The sequence below is a fragment of the Chenopodium quinoa genome, unplaced genomic scaffold, assembly GCF_001683475.1.
Source record: "Chenopodium quinoa cultivar QQ74 unplaced genomic scaffold, ASM168347v1, whole genome shotgun sequence".
In the NCBI taxonomy this organism is placed as follows: Eukaryota; Viridiplantae; Streptophyta; class Magnoliopsida; order Caryophyllales; family Amaranthaceae; genus Chenopodium; species Chenopodium quinoa.
The window spans coordinates 2,667,742-2,687,116 of NW_018745177.1; the positions used below are offsets into that span (position 1 = coordinate 2,667,742).

The window sequence follows — 19,375 nt, forward strand, 5'->3', positions numbered from 1 at the left end:
TAGGTGTTTTCGAAAGAAGAAGGATAGTCGTTCTTTTTCCCTTTACAGCCACTGTTACTATTGTTACTAATCTTGACCTTTTTGTCGTGCGGAGGAACATGAAAGAGACTTGAATAAATGAAGTCTTGAACACGATCCTTGAGGACGAGGCACTTTTCAGTAGTGTGACCGCGACCTCTATGGTATCGACAATAGGAATTCGGATCCCAATTGGGAAAAAGTTTTTCAGGTGGAGGGTCTTGACCTTGATCGTGAAGATAGTCAAAAGCTTCATTGTAAGTCATTCCTATTGGTGTGTATTCTTCAATGGTCCGTTTTGCCTGTGGATTAGGAGCATTGAGTTCTTCATTAAACCCTTGGTGAGAATTTTGTTCAATGGCCATCACCCGATTTGCTAGTCCTTCTACCACATTCAAGAGCATGGCAATGGCATCTTGCAGTTTTTGAACGTCCTCTTTTAGACTTGACGAGTCTTCCTTGGTATTATCTAAGAAAAGACTTTCATCCTCCCCAGTCATGGTTACTTCATCGAGAGAGGTCATATAAGATGTCTCGATCATGGGCTCTCCTACAGGTGTGATAAGAAGTGATGGATCGAAGGATGCTTGGTCATCTTCTATGGCTAGAATCTCGAAAGTTTCATTGCTATCGATCAAATATTGATTATATTCTTTGAGTTTCCAACACTCCTCAGTGTTGTGACCCTTTCCTTGGTGATATTTGCAGTGCTTATTAGGGTCCCACTTAGGTGGCCAGACTTCTGGAACTGGATCTTTGATGGGCCCTATGGGCATGACTATTCCTTTGTGATGTAGCTTCTCGAAAGTCGTTTCATATCTCATGCCAAGTGGAGTGAACACCCTTTTTGATCTTTGGATTCGTGGTTTAGAGGCATTCGTGGAAATACCTCATTAATGGGAGAGGAAGAAGAAGGATGGTCGTTCTTCTTTCCTCTCGCACTATTATCTTTCAGAAGGTCATCTTCAATATCAATGCCTATATTATAGACAGCTTTGAAAGTATTTAAATTGTGTTGATATTTTAAGTGTTTTGAATACTTCCCTTGGAGATTCTTGATAAACATCCTCACAGATTCTTTTTTGGTAGGAGCCTTGACCATATTAGCAGAAGTTTCCCTCCATTTGTTGAAGAAAGAAGTGAACCCTTCGTTTCCTTTTTGTTTTAACATCTCAAGTTGTCTATGGTCTGTTTCGTCTTGGATGTTGCACTTATATCTATCAATGAAAGCGTTTGTTATCGACTCCCAAGTACAGGTTTTCTCTTTGTGAAAGGAGAAGAACCATTGTTGGCAAACGGTTTTGAGAGATAGTGGGAACAGAGAGGGGAAAACCTTCTTATCGATACCCTTAATGTTCATTATTGTTTCGAATGCTCTTAAATGAAATTAAGGGTTGTCAGTTGCTCTGAATTTTGGGATGTCATTGGCGTTGAACTTCTGCGGAAGAAGATCTTTGTCCACCGAGACCCCTTGTGATGTAAGTTCTTGAAACTTGTAGGCACTAGAAAGATTTCTTAGACTCTCTTGCATGAGGTCCATCTAATGTTGCTTCACGGGATCATCGATTTTGAGTGCGAGAAGCTTCAGTGTCTCAGTCACGGTAACCAGTTGGTTCCTAAGATCATTGACTTCTTCTTGAGTTTCCATTATCCTTTTAGCCTTCCTCTTTTGACGAATTGGTTTATCAAAAAGCGAGACTTGAACAAAGAGGTTATCCTTGATTAATCGCCCTTCTCTCCTCGACCAAGTACTGTGGAAAAGGAAATTGGGGATATTTATTGTAAATTATTTGACTCAAACTTTATTCAACATGCAATGGATGGAGGAAGTGAATAAATATTGAAGAATGTAAAGAAAAATAATGGAGATGGAGGGATATGAAGAATTAAGAGTAGGATGTACCCCCCAACTCAAATGACGGAAAAGACCGACTCATGCATGAACCTAAGACATGGTCATGGTGTGAAAAGAGTATGTACAAAGTGTGTGCTAAGACTAGTGAGTGTAGGTGACATGTTGAGACTCGTGTCATGACCATGTGGCTAGACTATGACTAGACTCAAGCAAAGACTAAGTTAAGACTTTACGTATATGCATTAAACTGGACAGACTGTGGTATTTTAGTCATAAATTTGTATCTGTGACTCTGATTTGGATGAAACCAACGCCAAATTGAAGATACAACTCCGGACTACAGATCCACATAATAGTACGACTCGTAGTTCTTCCTAGAACTCTAGCTATGACCAAAACAAGTTGACATTTGTGCAGTATACGGGAATAAAAATCCGGGTTGACTTAAAGGAACTATGACTCGATTTTATGTTTATTTATTAGCTCAAATTAATTAATTAATTAATTAAACAAAGTCCTTTAGTCATTAATTAGTTTATTTAGTCTTAAAACAAGTCAAACAAACGGTTAAGAAAACATAGAATATATGCACAACAAATAATGCACAATTAGTCAAATAGGCACAATATGATGCAATGAGTTCGCAACCTAACCATGGATCTAGTTCTCTAAAGTTCGGGATATGGTTTAGTCAATAGAGGGTCCAAGGTTAATTTTCCGGATGCACCGCGCGGAAGCCTAACCGTGAAGGGTTGGCGCGAGTGGATGGGACACCGCGAGCTTTAGAAAAAAACTCGCTTCCATGGTTTGGTGAATTCAACATCTCGGATGTACCCTTTGTTGCACGGAGCGTTCAATCGGGTAGATGGAGCATGAATTCCCAGAGGGTTATTTCCATATGTAGAACACATATGGGTTTCAGAAAAGTGAGAAAAAATTCAATCAGGAAATAGGATCGAGCAAACAATACGAAAAACCGGTCGAAATTAGAACGCATATTTCTGGCTCGGTATTGGGGAAATTTGCGCCAGCAATCAGAGACTGGCGCCAGTTTTTAGTTGTAGCGTCTGGCGCCAATACTGGCGTCTGGCGCTACGACTAAAATGATGGCGCCAAGCTCTGGCTCCTGACGTTACTTCCCACATGCCTCAACAGCTTTCTGTGCTCGATAAAATTTTTCCAGTTTTGCGCGGTGTTATTTTGGTCCTAGTTGTGAAAGATATTTCTCAAATTTCCTACGTGAAAAATCCTATGTTTTTTAACTCATTACGGATGGTCTTTCCAATGAGATCTTTTTTATGCATATGACAATAATGTTAATCAAAATTACGCACATGAAATACTTAGAACGTTTCGAGTCACATCCACTCATTCTAAATCATTGTCGAAACAAATTCAGGAATTAAAATAGAAATCCTCCCCAGTTGAGTCGCCAAAAACTGTAGGGAATAATTTCAAGCGTTAAACCCCTTAGCTTGAACCCCACTGTGATCATACACTAAAGTACGGTGGCGTCCAAAAGGGAAGAAGATAGAGCAAAAGATTCGCCAACAAGTTTTAGGAACTTGTAAACCGTTCACGAGGTGAAGGTTACACCCCTTAACGATCCAAGAGATCGTCAACTCCATAAGGTCTAGAACCAAATAAGGGTTCGGGGATGAAGGTACAAATCCAACCTAAAAGAGATTGAACCTGCCCTAATAATAGTCCTCTACTTTATTCTGATCGTATTCATGTGCGCTTTCTGACTAACATGCAATCAATAGGTTTAACCCTGAACCTGTTTATCTATGTTGGTTGAATATTAATGCACAAATAAATCTATTATTGGTGATCACTTGAAATTATAATCAAATTAAACCCTAAACAAGATTATTAATTATCTTATTAAGCGTGATTACAAGTATCAATTCCCTTTAAACATGCATAAAAGGTGTGATCAAGCAATAACAATAAATATCAATCAACATAATAAATAATATCATGAATAATAATAATATAATAATATCATCATAAATAAAATAATCATCACCAAAATAATAGTAATAATAATAATAATAATAATAATAATAATAATAATCATAAATCATAACAATTATAATCATGTTCATGTTAATATTAAAGCATAATAATAGCAAGATCCTAGGCATGATACTAACAAGATTAATAACAAATCCTAGCATGTCACTAAGCAATAAAAATCAAATCTTTAGCCCTAACATGATACTAGCAATTATAAATATTAGGAAGAACATAGGAAGCATCATAACAATCATATTAAATATTAAAATTACCCTAGACATGATACTAGGAATATCATAATAACAATTTAAACTTGATTTCTACATCATAACATCAATTAAAACCATTAAAGCACTTACTTTGATGCCTCGTACCTCTTTCTAATAACAAAATACACACGTTAGTAACTTCAAGGAAAATAATAATTAAAACAATCAAATTAAATAATTGAAAGAGAGATTTGGGACCAAACCCTCATAAATTAAACCTTTCACGTCTAGGGTGAAGGAGACTTCGAATATGGCTAGGTGTTTCTAGATCTTGTGAATGCGGAATTTTGTATATAAAAGCAAGGTTTAGAAAAAGAAAGAGAGATGATGAATAAGAAGAGAGAATTAGAGAATTAATGATTGCGAATGAAAACTGATTGTAGGTGAATGAAAACGGAGTTTTTAATACGTTATTTATAGAGAAATCAGCCAAAAAGATAAAATATCAAAATAGAGCACTTGGCGCACACAAAACGAGATTGGCGCCAGCAAAACAGAGCTGGCGCCAGCACCAGCTAATTGGCGCCAATGGCTAGCACCAGGCGCCAATGGCTGGCGCCAGGCCTGGTTCAAGGCGCCAATGCCTGGAGTCAGGCGCCAGGTCTGTTTTTGACACGTTTTCGAAAATCAGATAAGTTTGCGGTACTGGAGGATAAAATCGTATTTTTTCCTCGAAAATGCTTTTTGATTTTAATTAAAACTCTGAAAAGTCAACAAAAGTCAATTTATCAATGCTAATTGAATTAGGAATAAAAAGAACTTTCTAGAAGAATCTAGAAGACTAAAACCATTCCTAATTGAATTAGGAATGATAAATCATATTAGGCCCTCCTTTAGATCATTGGGCCGCATATAAGGCTCAAACCGGGCCCAGTTTAGTAAATTGGCCATAACTTCCTCAATATTCATCGGAATTGGGCTTATAATATATCGTTGGAAAGCTCTTGTCAAGCCCCATCCAACTACACTATTATTGGACCCATATCATGGACCAATCAAACTGGATTGGCTGTTTTCTTAAAATAAGTTTTCAAAAACAGAGAGAAGAGAAAAGAAATTAAAACTATCTACAACACTAGACTTTCCACACTTTCGCTTTATTCGATTATGATTCGACGCGAAAGGTACTCATCACCAGGTTTGGTTTTGGGGAGACACAAATGGGTGTCTACACGCGTGTATTTTGTTATTAGAAAGAGATACTAGGCATCCAAGTAAGTGTTTTAATTGATTTATTGATATTATGATATAGAAATCATGTCTAGGTTGTTATTATGATTCCTAGTGTCATGTTAGGATGTTTTGATCTTCCTAGTATCATGTTTAGGGTAATAACTATAATTTCTAATATCAAATATGACAATTATGATTATTATGATGCTTCCTATTTTCTTCCTAATATTTTTGTTAGTATCATGTTAGGACTAAATATATGATTTTTATTGCTTAGTGACATGCTAGGGTTTGTTATTAATCTTGTCAGTATCATGCCTAGGATCTTGCTATTATTATGCTTTAACATGATTATTTCAATTATTATGATTGTTATTTCAATTATGATTATAATTTATTATTATTTATTATGTTGCTTGTTATTTTATTGTTATTGCTTGATCACACTTTTATGCATGTTTAAAGGGAATTGGTACTTGTAATCACGCTTAATAAGATATTTAATAATCTTGTTTAGGATTAATATGATTATAATTCAAGTGATCGCCAATAATAGTTTTATTTGTGCATTAAATTCAACCAACATAGATTAAACAGGTTTAAGGTTAATCCTATTGATTGTATGTTAGTCAGAAAGCGCACATGATTACGATCAGAATAAAGTAGAGGCCTATTATTAGGGCAGGTTCAATCTCTTTTAGGTTGGATTTGTACCTTCGTCCCCGAACCCTATTTGGTTCAAGACCTTATGGAGTTGACGATCTCTTGGATCGTTAAGGGGTGTAACCTTCACCTCGTGAACGGTTTACAAGTTCCTAAAAAAAACTTGTTGGCGACTCTTTTGCTCTATCTTCTTTCCCTTTGGACGCCACCGTACTTTAGTGTATGATCACAGTGGGGTTCAAGCTAGGGGATTAACGCTTGAAATTTTCCCTACAATATGATTGACGTATCAAATTAAAATTAAGTCCACATACAACTCCTTTTTACAAGTATTTTATATTTATGCATTAAAACGCCTAAAAGCATAAATTACATCAAAATTTGAAATTCATCAAACGTCTTATATATTTGAGTGTTACAATTTGATTTATTAATAAGTTTTGTTGATAACTAAATGTTTTAGCATTAAAGTAGCATTACACTATAATAATTTATTAAAATTTGATGTTTAGGGGTGTCAGTTTAACAAAATTAACATCTCAAGGATACATATTGTATTTGAAAGTTTTTAGTGATACACAAGGGTACACAAAACAAAATCCCTTTATATTTTAGGAAAAATTGGCCACAAGAACACCAACTATGATAAAGGTGCGTGTAGCAGCACAACCTTTTAATGGTGCGGTCTATAACACAAACTATGTAATTGGGTGCACATATTAGCATAAATGACACTTTGAACTAAAGTTCCATGGAAAAAAGTGGAATCTTTATTATTTTATATAATTGTTTAAACATTATTTAAAATTATATGATTTTCCATCATGCGTGACTAAATTAGCCTTACCTTCTTTTTTTTTTTTCATTTAAGAATTTCTTAACTTCCACCATTTTATAAAGCGGATTCCTTCAAAAAAATTGTGCTACTATTTTCCTTTGTTCGCTTCTCCAATTACTTTTTTGAATATCGATCTCACATGATTGACTTAGTTTCCTTTCCCTTACCACTTAGTTAAATACTAAATTGATAAATTAAAAAAAATCATTTGAATACCTTTATTTCAAAAGATTTATGGATACATAGGTAACATTCTAATACCAAACCCCACAAAATGATTTAAAATTTACTTAATTCAAAAAATAATTTTAGAATTGGATTTTAGGATATGCCAAATTGATTTTCTTGTTTTTGATGTACACCACTTAAATTATGGAGGTTGAAAGAGAATAATTTAAAGGGAAAAAATTAATTATAACGGAAGAGAAACTAATTCAATCATCACAAGAGATGTAAAAAAAAAGTAATTGAAGAAACAAACGATAGAAAATAATGGCGAATTTTTTTTTAAAAAAAAACTCAATTTAATGGTTAATTAATTACATGAGATGAAAATGATGTAGAATAGAATTAAACAAAAATATATTTAAACAAAAAAGCATTAAAAATATTTAAGATTTCACTTTCATAAGAAATTTAAATTTTGCCAATGTCATTTATGTTGTTATGTGCACCCAAGTGTATAGTTTGTGATGTTGAGTGCACCCTCGAAAGGTTATGCTGCAACACACATTTGTCATAGTTGGTGTTGTTGCGACCAATTTTTCTTATATTTTATTGCTTTTAATCTTGTTGATATAAGAGTAAAAAATAATCTAAATGCAGAAATTTATTATTAATATAAAAAATAATAAAAGACTAAATACCCACAAACGAGCATAACTTTTAAATCCTGATATTTTATTGAAAAGTATGCTAGAGTATTCATAGCACAAGATTAGAAAATTGAACATAGTAAACTATGACTAGATAAAACATATGACTAGGTACACTAGCTAATTATAAGGAATGTACTTTGACTATCAAATAAGGAGTAAATCAAGGGATTTACATATTGTAACAAATAATGATAATGATGATATAATCATCTTTATCCTTTATATGCTCCCGTAAGACGGACGTTAGAAAAATCATAATGGTGGTGATGGTGGTTTAGAACGCAATGTTATGTTTTTCCATAATGGTTTTGGAAAGAGAATTTCATATTTGGTAACACATGGTAGGTAAGCTATGGGATACCAAAAAAGGGGATTGTTTCTCCTTGTAAGTGGTTTGGAGAAAAAAAAATGATGATTGACATCTTTTGGTATATGAAATACAGGGGTGCCAAAAGAGTTTAGGGAAAGTTTGACTTGGGATTGAAGCTTTTTTAAAGGGAGCACGAGTATGGTCACTACCATTTTTCGGCGTTGGCAAAGGGTTTTAATAGTGTAGCCATGGATATGATAATAGTGTAGTAGCGGAAGCGGGAAAAAAATGGATCAATTGCTCATGATACCATGAGTTATGAGAAAGAGAAGGTTGGAAAGCTTGATTATATTGAAAAGTATACAAGAGTTTTCATAGTACAAGATTAGAACATTATATTGAACATAGTAAACTATGACTAGATAGAACATATGACCAGGTACGTTAGCTAATTACAAGGAATATACTTTGACTTAAACTATGACTAGATAGAATATATGACTTGGTACGTTAGCTAATTATAAGGAATATACTTTGACTATCAAATAATTCACTTTCAACATTTTCCAAAAGCAAGCCACAATACTCTAAATCTTGCTTTAAATATCCTATTTCCATGAAATTGTCTTAATGTTCAAAGAAAACTATTCAAAAAATTGTTTAATGATAATAAATTTATAAAACAACACAAAACCCACGAGACTAACATCGGATTAACTGTTTTCCATTCAAGTAGTTTCTTTTTCTTCTTTCCCTTTGGACGCCACCGTACTTTAGTGTATGATCACAGTGGGGTTCAAGTTAGGGGTAATGCTTGAAATATTCCCTACAGATAGTGCTATCAACGAAACCGAATTTCTATCTAGATTTCAAGGACAATCTAATAACCCTAGACCACGCCAAATAATTTTCACCTTTCAAAATCACATGAGTAATCAAGTTTCCGGGTTGATCTCTTGAGCCAAGGTAGAAAGGAGAAGAGGGATCGATTTTTCTATCATCCACCATCGTTGATGAATCGGTAGAGTAGAGTAGAGTTAGAATTATTTTTTTAGTGTTTTAGGGTTTAGTGTGGTAGAGACTCCGATACCATGAGTCATGAAATAATTTTTCGTAGTTTCTATTAGAGTATGAGTAGCGTATTTATACAACCTAACAAGTGATTAGGCCTCATTAGTTATACAATATACACAATATATATAGGCCCTAACTAAAAAAAATCTTAAACTAAATGATTTAAACTCTAAAAATAAAATCACGGGATTAAAAAATATATGTTTTCGTTTTTTTGTTTTCCTCCTAACTTTTACTACCGGTATCTTTATTTGTGTATTAGCTTATTCAATATACATTAAGAGATAAATCCAACAACATCTTAGTTACGGAGGAAATACAAGTTGATATCAGATATCAACAAAACTTGTTAATATCAAGTTTAATTGTGTAAATTTAGCTACCACACCAAGGTAATTTTGTAATTTTAGCAACCACACCCCCTTTCTCTCCCCTCTATCACCACCGTGCAACCTCTACTACCACCCACAACACCACCTTTACCTTCACGAATCGACCCCAGTCGATCACCAATCGACCCTAGCCGACCACCACACGGCCGCCGCAACACCACTAGCTACCACCCACACACCACCTTTAGCTTCACTATCCTCTACCTTCGCGAATCGACCCCAGCCGACCACAACAGGGCGCTGCACCAACATTCGACCGCCATATCACCACTAATACGAGCAAATCCCTTCCCTAAAGGGTTTGTATGGACCCAATTTTCATAAATGGCCGCTTTTGATCCGCGAATGTCGTCGACCTTGTGTATGGGAATGGAGGAGAGAGAAGGAAGTAGTGGCCATGGGAATGGAGGAGAGAGAAAGAAAATTTGGTCAAGTGAGGGGAGGAGAGAGAAAAATTTGTGATATTAACAAATTTTTGTTGATATCGGTTATCAACTGGGTCTGGCTCCTTAGTTACGTAATACTCCATTTGTTTTAATAAGAAATTCAAAATGTGCTTAAAAATCAATATGCATTACTTTCGCAACCTTTGTCCTTATATGCTCCGTTTAGTTTGATGTAAAACTTTTTCAATGATAGGTAAGTTATCATCGAATCATATTTTTAAGAAAAATCACAATTGCAAATTAATTTTTCTTTGTTTGGTTCCTTACAAAAAATAATATAGAGAAATGAAAAATAGGAGTGAAAATGTGAGATAGACGAAAGAAAAGTAAAGAGGAAGTATGAAAGGACGAGGATAATGAGATTTCCCGAAAACATTTTACATCAAACCAAAAGGATAAATAACACTATGCACTCGTCGGTTGTAATTATCTTACACACAATACAAAATCAATCGATCACTTATACTCATTTGCTAATTTACAATCATCCAAAATGGTTGTTTGATTGTAATTATCTTACACACAATACAAACTCACTCGATCACCTATACTCATTTAGAGGCCAAGTAGGATGTCAAGTGGCTATGTTTGCGGAGGTTACCTTATATTTCTCCAATGGCTTGTTTGATAGACGGGGCCTGGGAATCTGGGATTGTTCTACTTACAGGGCGAGAACAGACTAGGTAGTTCGTGATCTTGATTCTTCTGAGGTCCTGGGAGTTGGTTGTCGGGCTTTTATGGCAAGTTTAGCATTGCAGTTTGAGCTTCAGGCTTGTATATGGGGTTTGGAGTTAGATAATCGTAAAGGTTTGTTTGAAAATCCGGATTTATACAGATTGTCCTGTCCTCCTTGCTCTTCTTCCTCCTTTTGGTTCAATGGAAATCTTTGCTTGGCGGCTCATTTAGGGGTTGCGGGCTTCAGTTCAGTCGCTTTTGGTTTGCCAGGTTCTAAAGGCTCCTCGTTTGTGAGTCAATCCTGCTCACTAGTTGGCTGGTTGTGCCAGACGTCGTCAATTGTTGTATCTTCGGTTTTAGTTTTTTGGGTTGACAGCCGTTGTTTTTGGCTTTTTTTTCCTTTTATTTGATAGCTCTTTTGACAAAAAAAAAAAAAAAAAAAAAAAAAAAGGCCCAAAAAACCAAAATGGGAAAACAGGTATGTTAATTAATACTTGTAAGTCTTCAAATACAATACACCCAAATGTATAAAATCCACACCCCCCATTTGTAGTGATCTACAATCACATTTTCTTGTGTTATTTTGGTGACTAATGACTTTGTGAGATATGACTGATAAATGAGAGGTAACATATATTTTTTTAATACTACGGAGTAGTAGCTAGTAATATTTGTATTTTATATATGGAGTTAGCTAGAGTATATCTGTATGTATGTGGGAATAAGATTTGCTTCACTCTGGAACTGATTCATGGCAACTGTTTGTTTTTGTCCTAATCCCTTTCTTTCACAGAAATGACACATTTCTGCTCATTTTCTTATTAATTTCAAGGACAGTAATCATCACAAATAAGAGATTCAATATGTTTTTCTTTGACATGACTCAAAATGTTACTACAACTGACATAAGTTTCTTTCTCATTCCCAATTTTAGTCCTTGTCTAGTTGTCTTTCCCTTTTTTTTTTCCTATTGATTTTGATACCAAAATGTTTATCATAATTGGGAAATTCATCCATATAGTTCAACCCCTTAATTTAAAAAAAGGAAATTTTTTTTAAAAAAAAATAAACAATTTTATAGAAATTTTTGGTCCTGGCGAGGCTCGAACTCGCGACCTTCGGCTCATAAGACCAACGCTCTAACCAACTGAGCTACAGGACCAGAATGTTAATTAAAGTGCAAATTAATAGATTTAAATAACTACTTATGTATACTTCACTTGTTAAATAGGTACAACTGTTCTTCATTATTCATTAAATAACATCAAACGTTTACAATTGATTGATGAAACAACTTCATAAATCGACCCCCTACCAAGATAAACAAACATGTAAATAATGTAAGCATATAAAAATAAAAGTACAGACACATCACATGCACTAAATTTTACTCTAGCTAATTACCCCCACATACATATATAATCACTGTTTAATTGATTGAAATTACTAATAGTTACATACTTTGTTGACCATGAACATGGAAACTACACCCATCTGAAAGTTGTATTGCACGGTAGTTATTAGTTGCGGCCACCATGTTGATCTCTTGAGGGTTGCAAAAACCGCCATCGAAACCACCTTCGATTTCACCTACACTACAACCACCACCGTCACCTTCATGATATCCAATCATGTTATTACAATCATACATTAGTGCGTAACAATATTGTTCATAACAGTATGCATCATTATGAATATTAGTACTAGTACTACTACTAGTGTTAATAATAAAACTATGATCATATTGATCTTGGATATTAATATTATTACTATTATTATTAGTAGTAACGTTGTTGTTGTTGTTAATGAGGGTTTCATGCAACCAAATTTGAGTTTTCAAAAACTTGACATATTGAATGGCTTGTTCCAACATGGAGACAGTGTCAAGCTTAGCACCACCAGGGATTAAACTCTGTAGCATCTTGAACCGGTCGCTTATTCTATGCCTTCTTTCTCTCGCCGCTACGCTTTGTGGGTCGGTCGATAGCCTCACCCCGCCGGCCGCCTTGTTGTTGTCGTTGCCCTTGTTATTCTTAGCATTTCTAGAATTATTATTATTAGCCCTTCTTGTACAAGAAGAGGGTATCAATATTGGGGTTGATGAAGAGGAAGAATTGTTATTAGGGTTGTAAAAAGTATTGTAGTCCATAGACAGGGAGGGGGAGGGTAAACTATACGTGTTTCTCTAATTTTGTTTTTGCAGTTTTTAGTTAAATTGAAAGTTACATTTCATGTGGTATATATAGGCAATATAGCTGATAGGAGGAATTAAGGTATCCGTATAAATTAGGCCATGTTTTTTTGAATTGAATTGAACTGAACTGAACTGAAAATAAGTCTGAAAAAATAGGGTCTTACTCTCTTCAATCTCGAGTGCATATCACAACACTTGTGCAGGCCACCCTGCACATGCTCAGAATCACCCCTGGAAGAAGGGTCTCCAACCACATACCAGGTCAACCTTGATTCTCAAAATAATGCTAAAGTGGTGTTTAATAAGGTATTTCAATTGTTTCTTAAAAAAAAAAAGAAAAAAATTGTCTATAGAGAGATATAAACAATTTTTACTTATTAAGTAGAATAAATGAGACAAAGAACTAAAGAAGTATACATATTCTAATTTAATAATAAACTAAGAGAAGAACTAGAATAAAGAATATACAATGAAATTTAGATGATTATTTAAAGTGGATTTAGGGCATGTTAATGTTCTCTTCATCTTAATTTTAGTTCAATTCCAATCAGTTCAGTTCACTTCAATTCAATTCCTAATATTCTTCTCTCATAAACAATTTAGTTCATTTCATTTCATTTCAGCTCCAATTAGTTCAGCTCAGTTCAGTTTAGTAAATCAAGACAGACTCTTAAACACGCTAAGTGAATTTTGGTTAGTTATAGGTGGATAATAAAAAAACCTAGTGGCTCTCATGATTAATGGTGAGTTAAAACAAATAATATAGTGAAGTTTAATTACATAATGGAAAGTAGAAGAATTTGAAGGATTAAAGTTCATAATGATCCAGTAATATCTTGTACACAAATCAATAAACATATGGGTTAGTATAAGAAGTTTTTTTTTTTTTTTTTTTTTTTTTTTTTTTTTTTTAAGCATTCAAGTTATGTACATTTAACGACAAGTAAATGATAATAAAAAGTTCTGATCTGAATCTTTCTAATCTGGTCGATCTGATCTGAATCTTTCTGATCTGGTCGATCTGATCTGAATTTATTAAGAAATAAGTAATAAGTATCTGAAATAAGTTGAAGAGAACAAGTTCTTATTGTTTATTTTATCACACTATCATATAATAATAATAATAATAATAATAATAATAATAATAATAATAGTTTGATGTATAACAATAATAGTTTGATGTATATAAAGGGGTCAGGGACTTAGGGGTGTATAATATAAAGTGTTGCATAAAACAAAAGTGCTGCATACATTAAACTTGAGAGTGAAATTTGTAACACATGGAGATATTAACCTTATTAAACAAAATCATTTAATTTTTAACCCAAATTACCCGTTGTTGCCCTGACTGCGCGAGAATCGACTTGGCTAAAAATTGTTGTTATTTTTTATTGAACAGAATATGACCTGTATCCGACTATAAAGTATAAACTAATATGGTTTAACCACTTAACCCATATCTAGTTACATTCAAATTACAATAAAATGGTGACCTATTTAATTTGATTTCATTACAAGTTTACAACCCAAAACTATTTCAAACAAACAAAACATAAAAACTAGAATGAAATAACCTATAGCCATCATACCAGGACCGTTTACAATTCATAATCCATTTACCTTAAATCATATATGCCTTGAAGACTTGAAATCTTTTCAACCTAGGGAAAACCCAAGTAAATCCATTTTAGGGAAAACCCAAGTAAATCCATTTTACCGATACCGTATAAAGTATAAACATATCTTTTACCAACCCATTTTGTGTGCAGTTGGCCACACTGTGTACCACTTATAAAAGAACAAAATAAGTAAGTAACCCCTTATAACATCGGCCACGTAACCCCTATAACATTGATCGAGTAACTTCTGTTACACTGACCAAGTAACCCCTATAATATTAATGAGATAACTTCATGATAGTTGATCACATGGTGTGGTCAGCCACATATAAAAATTTGTAATCTTTTACATTGTTCCATCAAAATAAATAAGATTGTATTCCAAACAAACTATTAACGAAATATATGAATATATGATTGCAAACAATAAAAAAAGTCAGAACACATGTTTCAAAACTTGTTATTAGGAGTTGTTCGCAAGAGTATAAGCTCATTTGCATTCTTATCCGATTTACCACCAATTCTATTATGCCACAACCTAAGCTAAAATGAGCCCTGAGCCTGCTTTATTTTAGCCTAACGTTTCCAACCTAGCTCGCTTCAGTCAAAATCAAATATGATATGCCCCAATTTGTTACAGCTTAACTCGATATGAACCCAAACTCACTTTAACTAGAGTGACTATTTCTAGCACACCTAATTTAAATCGGAACCAAATACCTGTCGCTTTGATTAAAATCCATCCCTAATGACCCAACCAAATTTGAAAGCTTGCAAAAATTAATCGAATTGAATTGACCTCTAATTTTCATTAAGCTACTAAACAAACTCGTTTCAAATTAATTGGTTTTGAACCTAAACTTGTTCAACACGATCCAAAATCAAACCATCAACCCAAATTGACACTAAAAACACTGCAATGTACTAGGACTTTTATTTTCTCATCATTCGAGTCTAAGGTAGCATAAAAACTTTGTAAAATCCCTGCTCCACGCAAAGTCCAATCAAAATATAGATATGAAATGTGGTGATGCAATAATGTGTTAAATTCGTTCCGCCATTACTGGGTTTGGTTCGAGCTACCTAGTCTTAGGGACAGGACCCCCCCAGCTTGACACCTGCTCATGAAAGAGATAGAGAAAAAGAGATTGGTTAACTTGACAAAATAAAATCAGTTGTACTGTTTAACAGACTGACTCCTACTCAAGATTTGCTTACTAGCTTAGGGTAGTTGAACTTTACAAATTACAAACCAAATCATACTCAACTTGATATTCTATCACATTACTTACATCAATTACAGTCAACTTGTCTTCTTGTTTTTACCTCGTCTGTTTTAAAAATTGATTTTGTTTGGCACACTCCTATATGAGAAGAGCATATAAAACAATGCTCTTATAACTGTGCCAAAATCAATTAGAGATGTGTCAATATCATTTCCCATTTTGTTTATATGCTTTTTTTATTACTCTCTCCGTCTCATGATATAATTCTTGTTTTTCTATTTTGAAGTGTCAAAAACTCAAAATGTTGTTCTTATTTCTATTTTTAGATAATATATCAAGATTATTATACCATCACTTTTTTATGTTTATTCCTTCTAATTCCTACATTGCCCTTAATTTTGCATATGCCTTGTACTTATCTCTACATTATTTTGCTCTCTAACTTTTGTCTATAATTGTATTTTTTTTCACTTTTATTAATGTACTTCATCCACTTTCTCCTCCTATTTCTTAAATATCGTGAAAAACCACAAACAGGAACTATATTATGGGACAGATAGGGAGTATTATATTTTTCAAGTTTTATTTAAGTTAATTGTCGAATTTTGAATATGTCCAGTTTGAAAATATCTAAATTGATTCGAATGTATTAATTCGTCAAAAACTCATAAATAAGAACTATGTTATCTTAAATAATTATCTTATTTAAATCTATACTCCCTCCGTCTCTTTATTAGATGTCTATTTCTAGTATTTATTACTTACATAATTGACCAATTTGTAATACTTTTACCAATTAGATTACTTTGATCCAAAAAAAAACCCTTGACAATTATTAGAATTAATTGGACTTGATTGAAACTTATCTTGACTGCCCTGATTAGTTCCAATAATTTGTTGGTGTATAACCTTAACAGATGGGGACAGAATTACTCCAATGGAAAAAAAAAAAAGAGATTACTCTTATAAGTGTGATTAAACAACAAGAGTTATTCTTTTAATAGTCAAAACATAAACAGAATTGTACTCGAATGAACAGATGAGGTTGTCTTTTAAAAAAATGAATTGAGGGTACTCTTAAACAAAATTACCCTCACTAATTAAAAATTGTAAATGTAAATGAATAAGAGTCATCATTATAAATTAATGCGGTCACTCTATGTGGTTGATTGCTGAAAGAATATTTGTAGTGTCTTTGTCATTGATCAAAGATCAAATATATATATTAGTATCAAGTGTTGGGAGGGTCTTTTGTTCCCTCTAGGGTTTTTCCCTTGGGAGGATTTTCCTAGCCTCCATTGCTAGGTTTTTTCAGTTCTTTTGAAGGTTTTCCTTCACTCCTCTTCCTTTTCTCTTCATCTCTACAATCTCTTTTCCTCTTGATCTCAGTTGTGAACCTTTGTAGGGGCCTCCACTGGTATTCTTGCCGGTGGTAAGCCCCAAAAACCTTTAAATTGTTTTCAATAAACAGATCTCATCCTTGAGATGATGATTTTTCTCTTGAGTTTATTTTCCTTTTATGTTTCTTTATTAAAAGTTGAAGATCTAGGGTTTCATATTGTCTACAAGTATCCAGAGGACCACATGAATATTTTCACTCAAACGACTACGCATTCTTGGATTTCAAGCCGAAACAGTGCGAACTCACAGATGGTATTGCTTCAGATGAAGTTTTTTATAAAGGCGATTGTTAATCAATTCTACGATATATTTAGTTTTAAGGTGTGTATTTGTGCTGAAATTCTTGATTTCTTAAGAATTATATGTAAGTGCCATTTGACGATATTTTATTAATGAAATCCCTTTTTCTTCTTGTAAAAAAAATCAAATATATACTAGAGTCTACACTCTACCCGAGGGTTAGGGCTAAGAAGGATACATTAGTAAAATACAACTAATAATATACATAAACAATTACCAAAAGAAAAAACTTGTTGCTCGAGTTCGTTTGGCATTGCTGTGGTTTTCTGGTTTTTGGTTTTTTGTTGTATAAAAGTATATGATATATGTCACATAATGAATCAAAAATTATTTAAACTTAATAAAATCATAATAATTTTGAAAACTGACAACCAAAAAGTGGAAAAACATTTTTCTTGTTTCCTGTTTTTGCTTTTTAGTTTTCAAAAAAACAAGAAACTGAAAACCAAAAATGATGTCAATTACTTAATTAATTTTTATTTTTTTACTTAGTTATTATTTTTATAGATAGGTGAAGAAAATCACAAACTATTGGGTCAGTCCAACCTGACCAAATAGTTTGTCAGTCCGGCTATTGTTTTTTGTATGACATTAAAAACTTCTCATAACCTCATTTCCACTCACCACCACCAACAATACTCCCACTCAATCCTACAGTCCTACTTCACTTTCTCTCTCCTCCCTCACCTTTTACCCACCCCTATTTTCTCTCTCCTCAACTTCTGCTAAATTACTCCATTTTATTTGTTCATAATTCATACTTGAATGGAAGAGGATGGTAAGGATATTGAAAATAAATATTGTTGATTATATTTATTCATGATTTATGCTTGAATTGACTTGATAATTGATTGAGATTCTCGGATTTTTCAAAAAAAAAGACCAAAAAATCGGTTTGGGGCTTTCTTGTGTGATGTATAAATGTTGAAATTGATTGTTCTATATGATTATATTGTATGTTGAATTGTGAACGTTTTGATAACAAATGCATGTATTTTGGTTGAGAAATTAAATGAGCATGTTATGTTATACTCATGAGTTTAGTACGGGACCTTCAATGGTTCCAATATTGTTCATCTTTTAACTATTTTTATAAAATAAATTCTGTTTTCTTGATTATATCATCTATAATAAGTTGGATGATATCCTCTATAAGTTGGATGATATCATCCATTGTCCAGATGATATATATCCTGTATTAGTTCCATGGTATTCTTTATTAGTTCTATGATATATGATATCATTTGTAGGTTGGATGATATCCTCTATTAGTTTGTTGGATGATATCTACCTAATAGAGGATATCATCCAGTTAGTAGAGGATATCATCTAGCCAATAGAGGATATTATCCACCTAATAGAGGATGTTATCTAGCCAGTAGAAATATCATCCTGTCAATAAAGGATATCATATACTCCCTCCGTCCCTAAATTACATTCCTGTTTGGAAATTTACACGGGAATTAAGGAGGAAAGAATAAGACAAATAACAATAATTAGATAATGCAATAGGAAGTACAAAATAAACATTAAATAATATTTTTGAGTAAAACAAAGATAGATTAGTGATTACTCATGACATGTCATCAATCCTTTGCAAAAAAAAGACCAATCACATGCTCCTAATTGAAAATTTTTAACCAATCATATTCATTGTAATTTGGCACAAGGATTCTGAAAAATTAAAGGCTGAAAAAGTACATTAGCAAACCAAACATTAAAAGTGGAATGTAAATACATTATTTATACATTAAAAGTACAACTAAAAAAGAGAGTGTATTTGGGATATTTAGAAGAAAAAAACTTACTAAAAATAGAAAGGTGGAATGTAATTTTGGAACACCCAAAATAAAAAGGAGGAATGTAATTTAGGGATAGAGGGAGTAGCTAATAAAAGATATCATCCAATTAGTAGAGAATATCATTCAGTCAATAAAGGATATCATCCCGCCAATATATGATATCATCCCCCTAATTGAGGATATCAAAAATTCGCATTTAGTTTGTTCAGACATTTCGTCA

At 33.2% G+C, this 19,375-nt stretch overlaps 1 non-coding gene across 1 annotated transcript; it reads right to left on the reverse strand.

Moving 5' to 3' along the window:
* Nucleotides 1-11,701: 11,701 nt before the first annotated feature.
* TRNAI-UAU lies at nt 11,702-11,775 on the reverse strand. Its single transcript has one exon. It is a non-coding gene; the product is annotated as a tRNA-Ile (tRNA).
* Between the last annotated feature and the right edge of the window lie 7,600 nt (nt 11,776-19,375).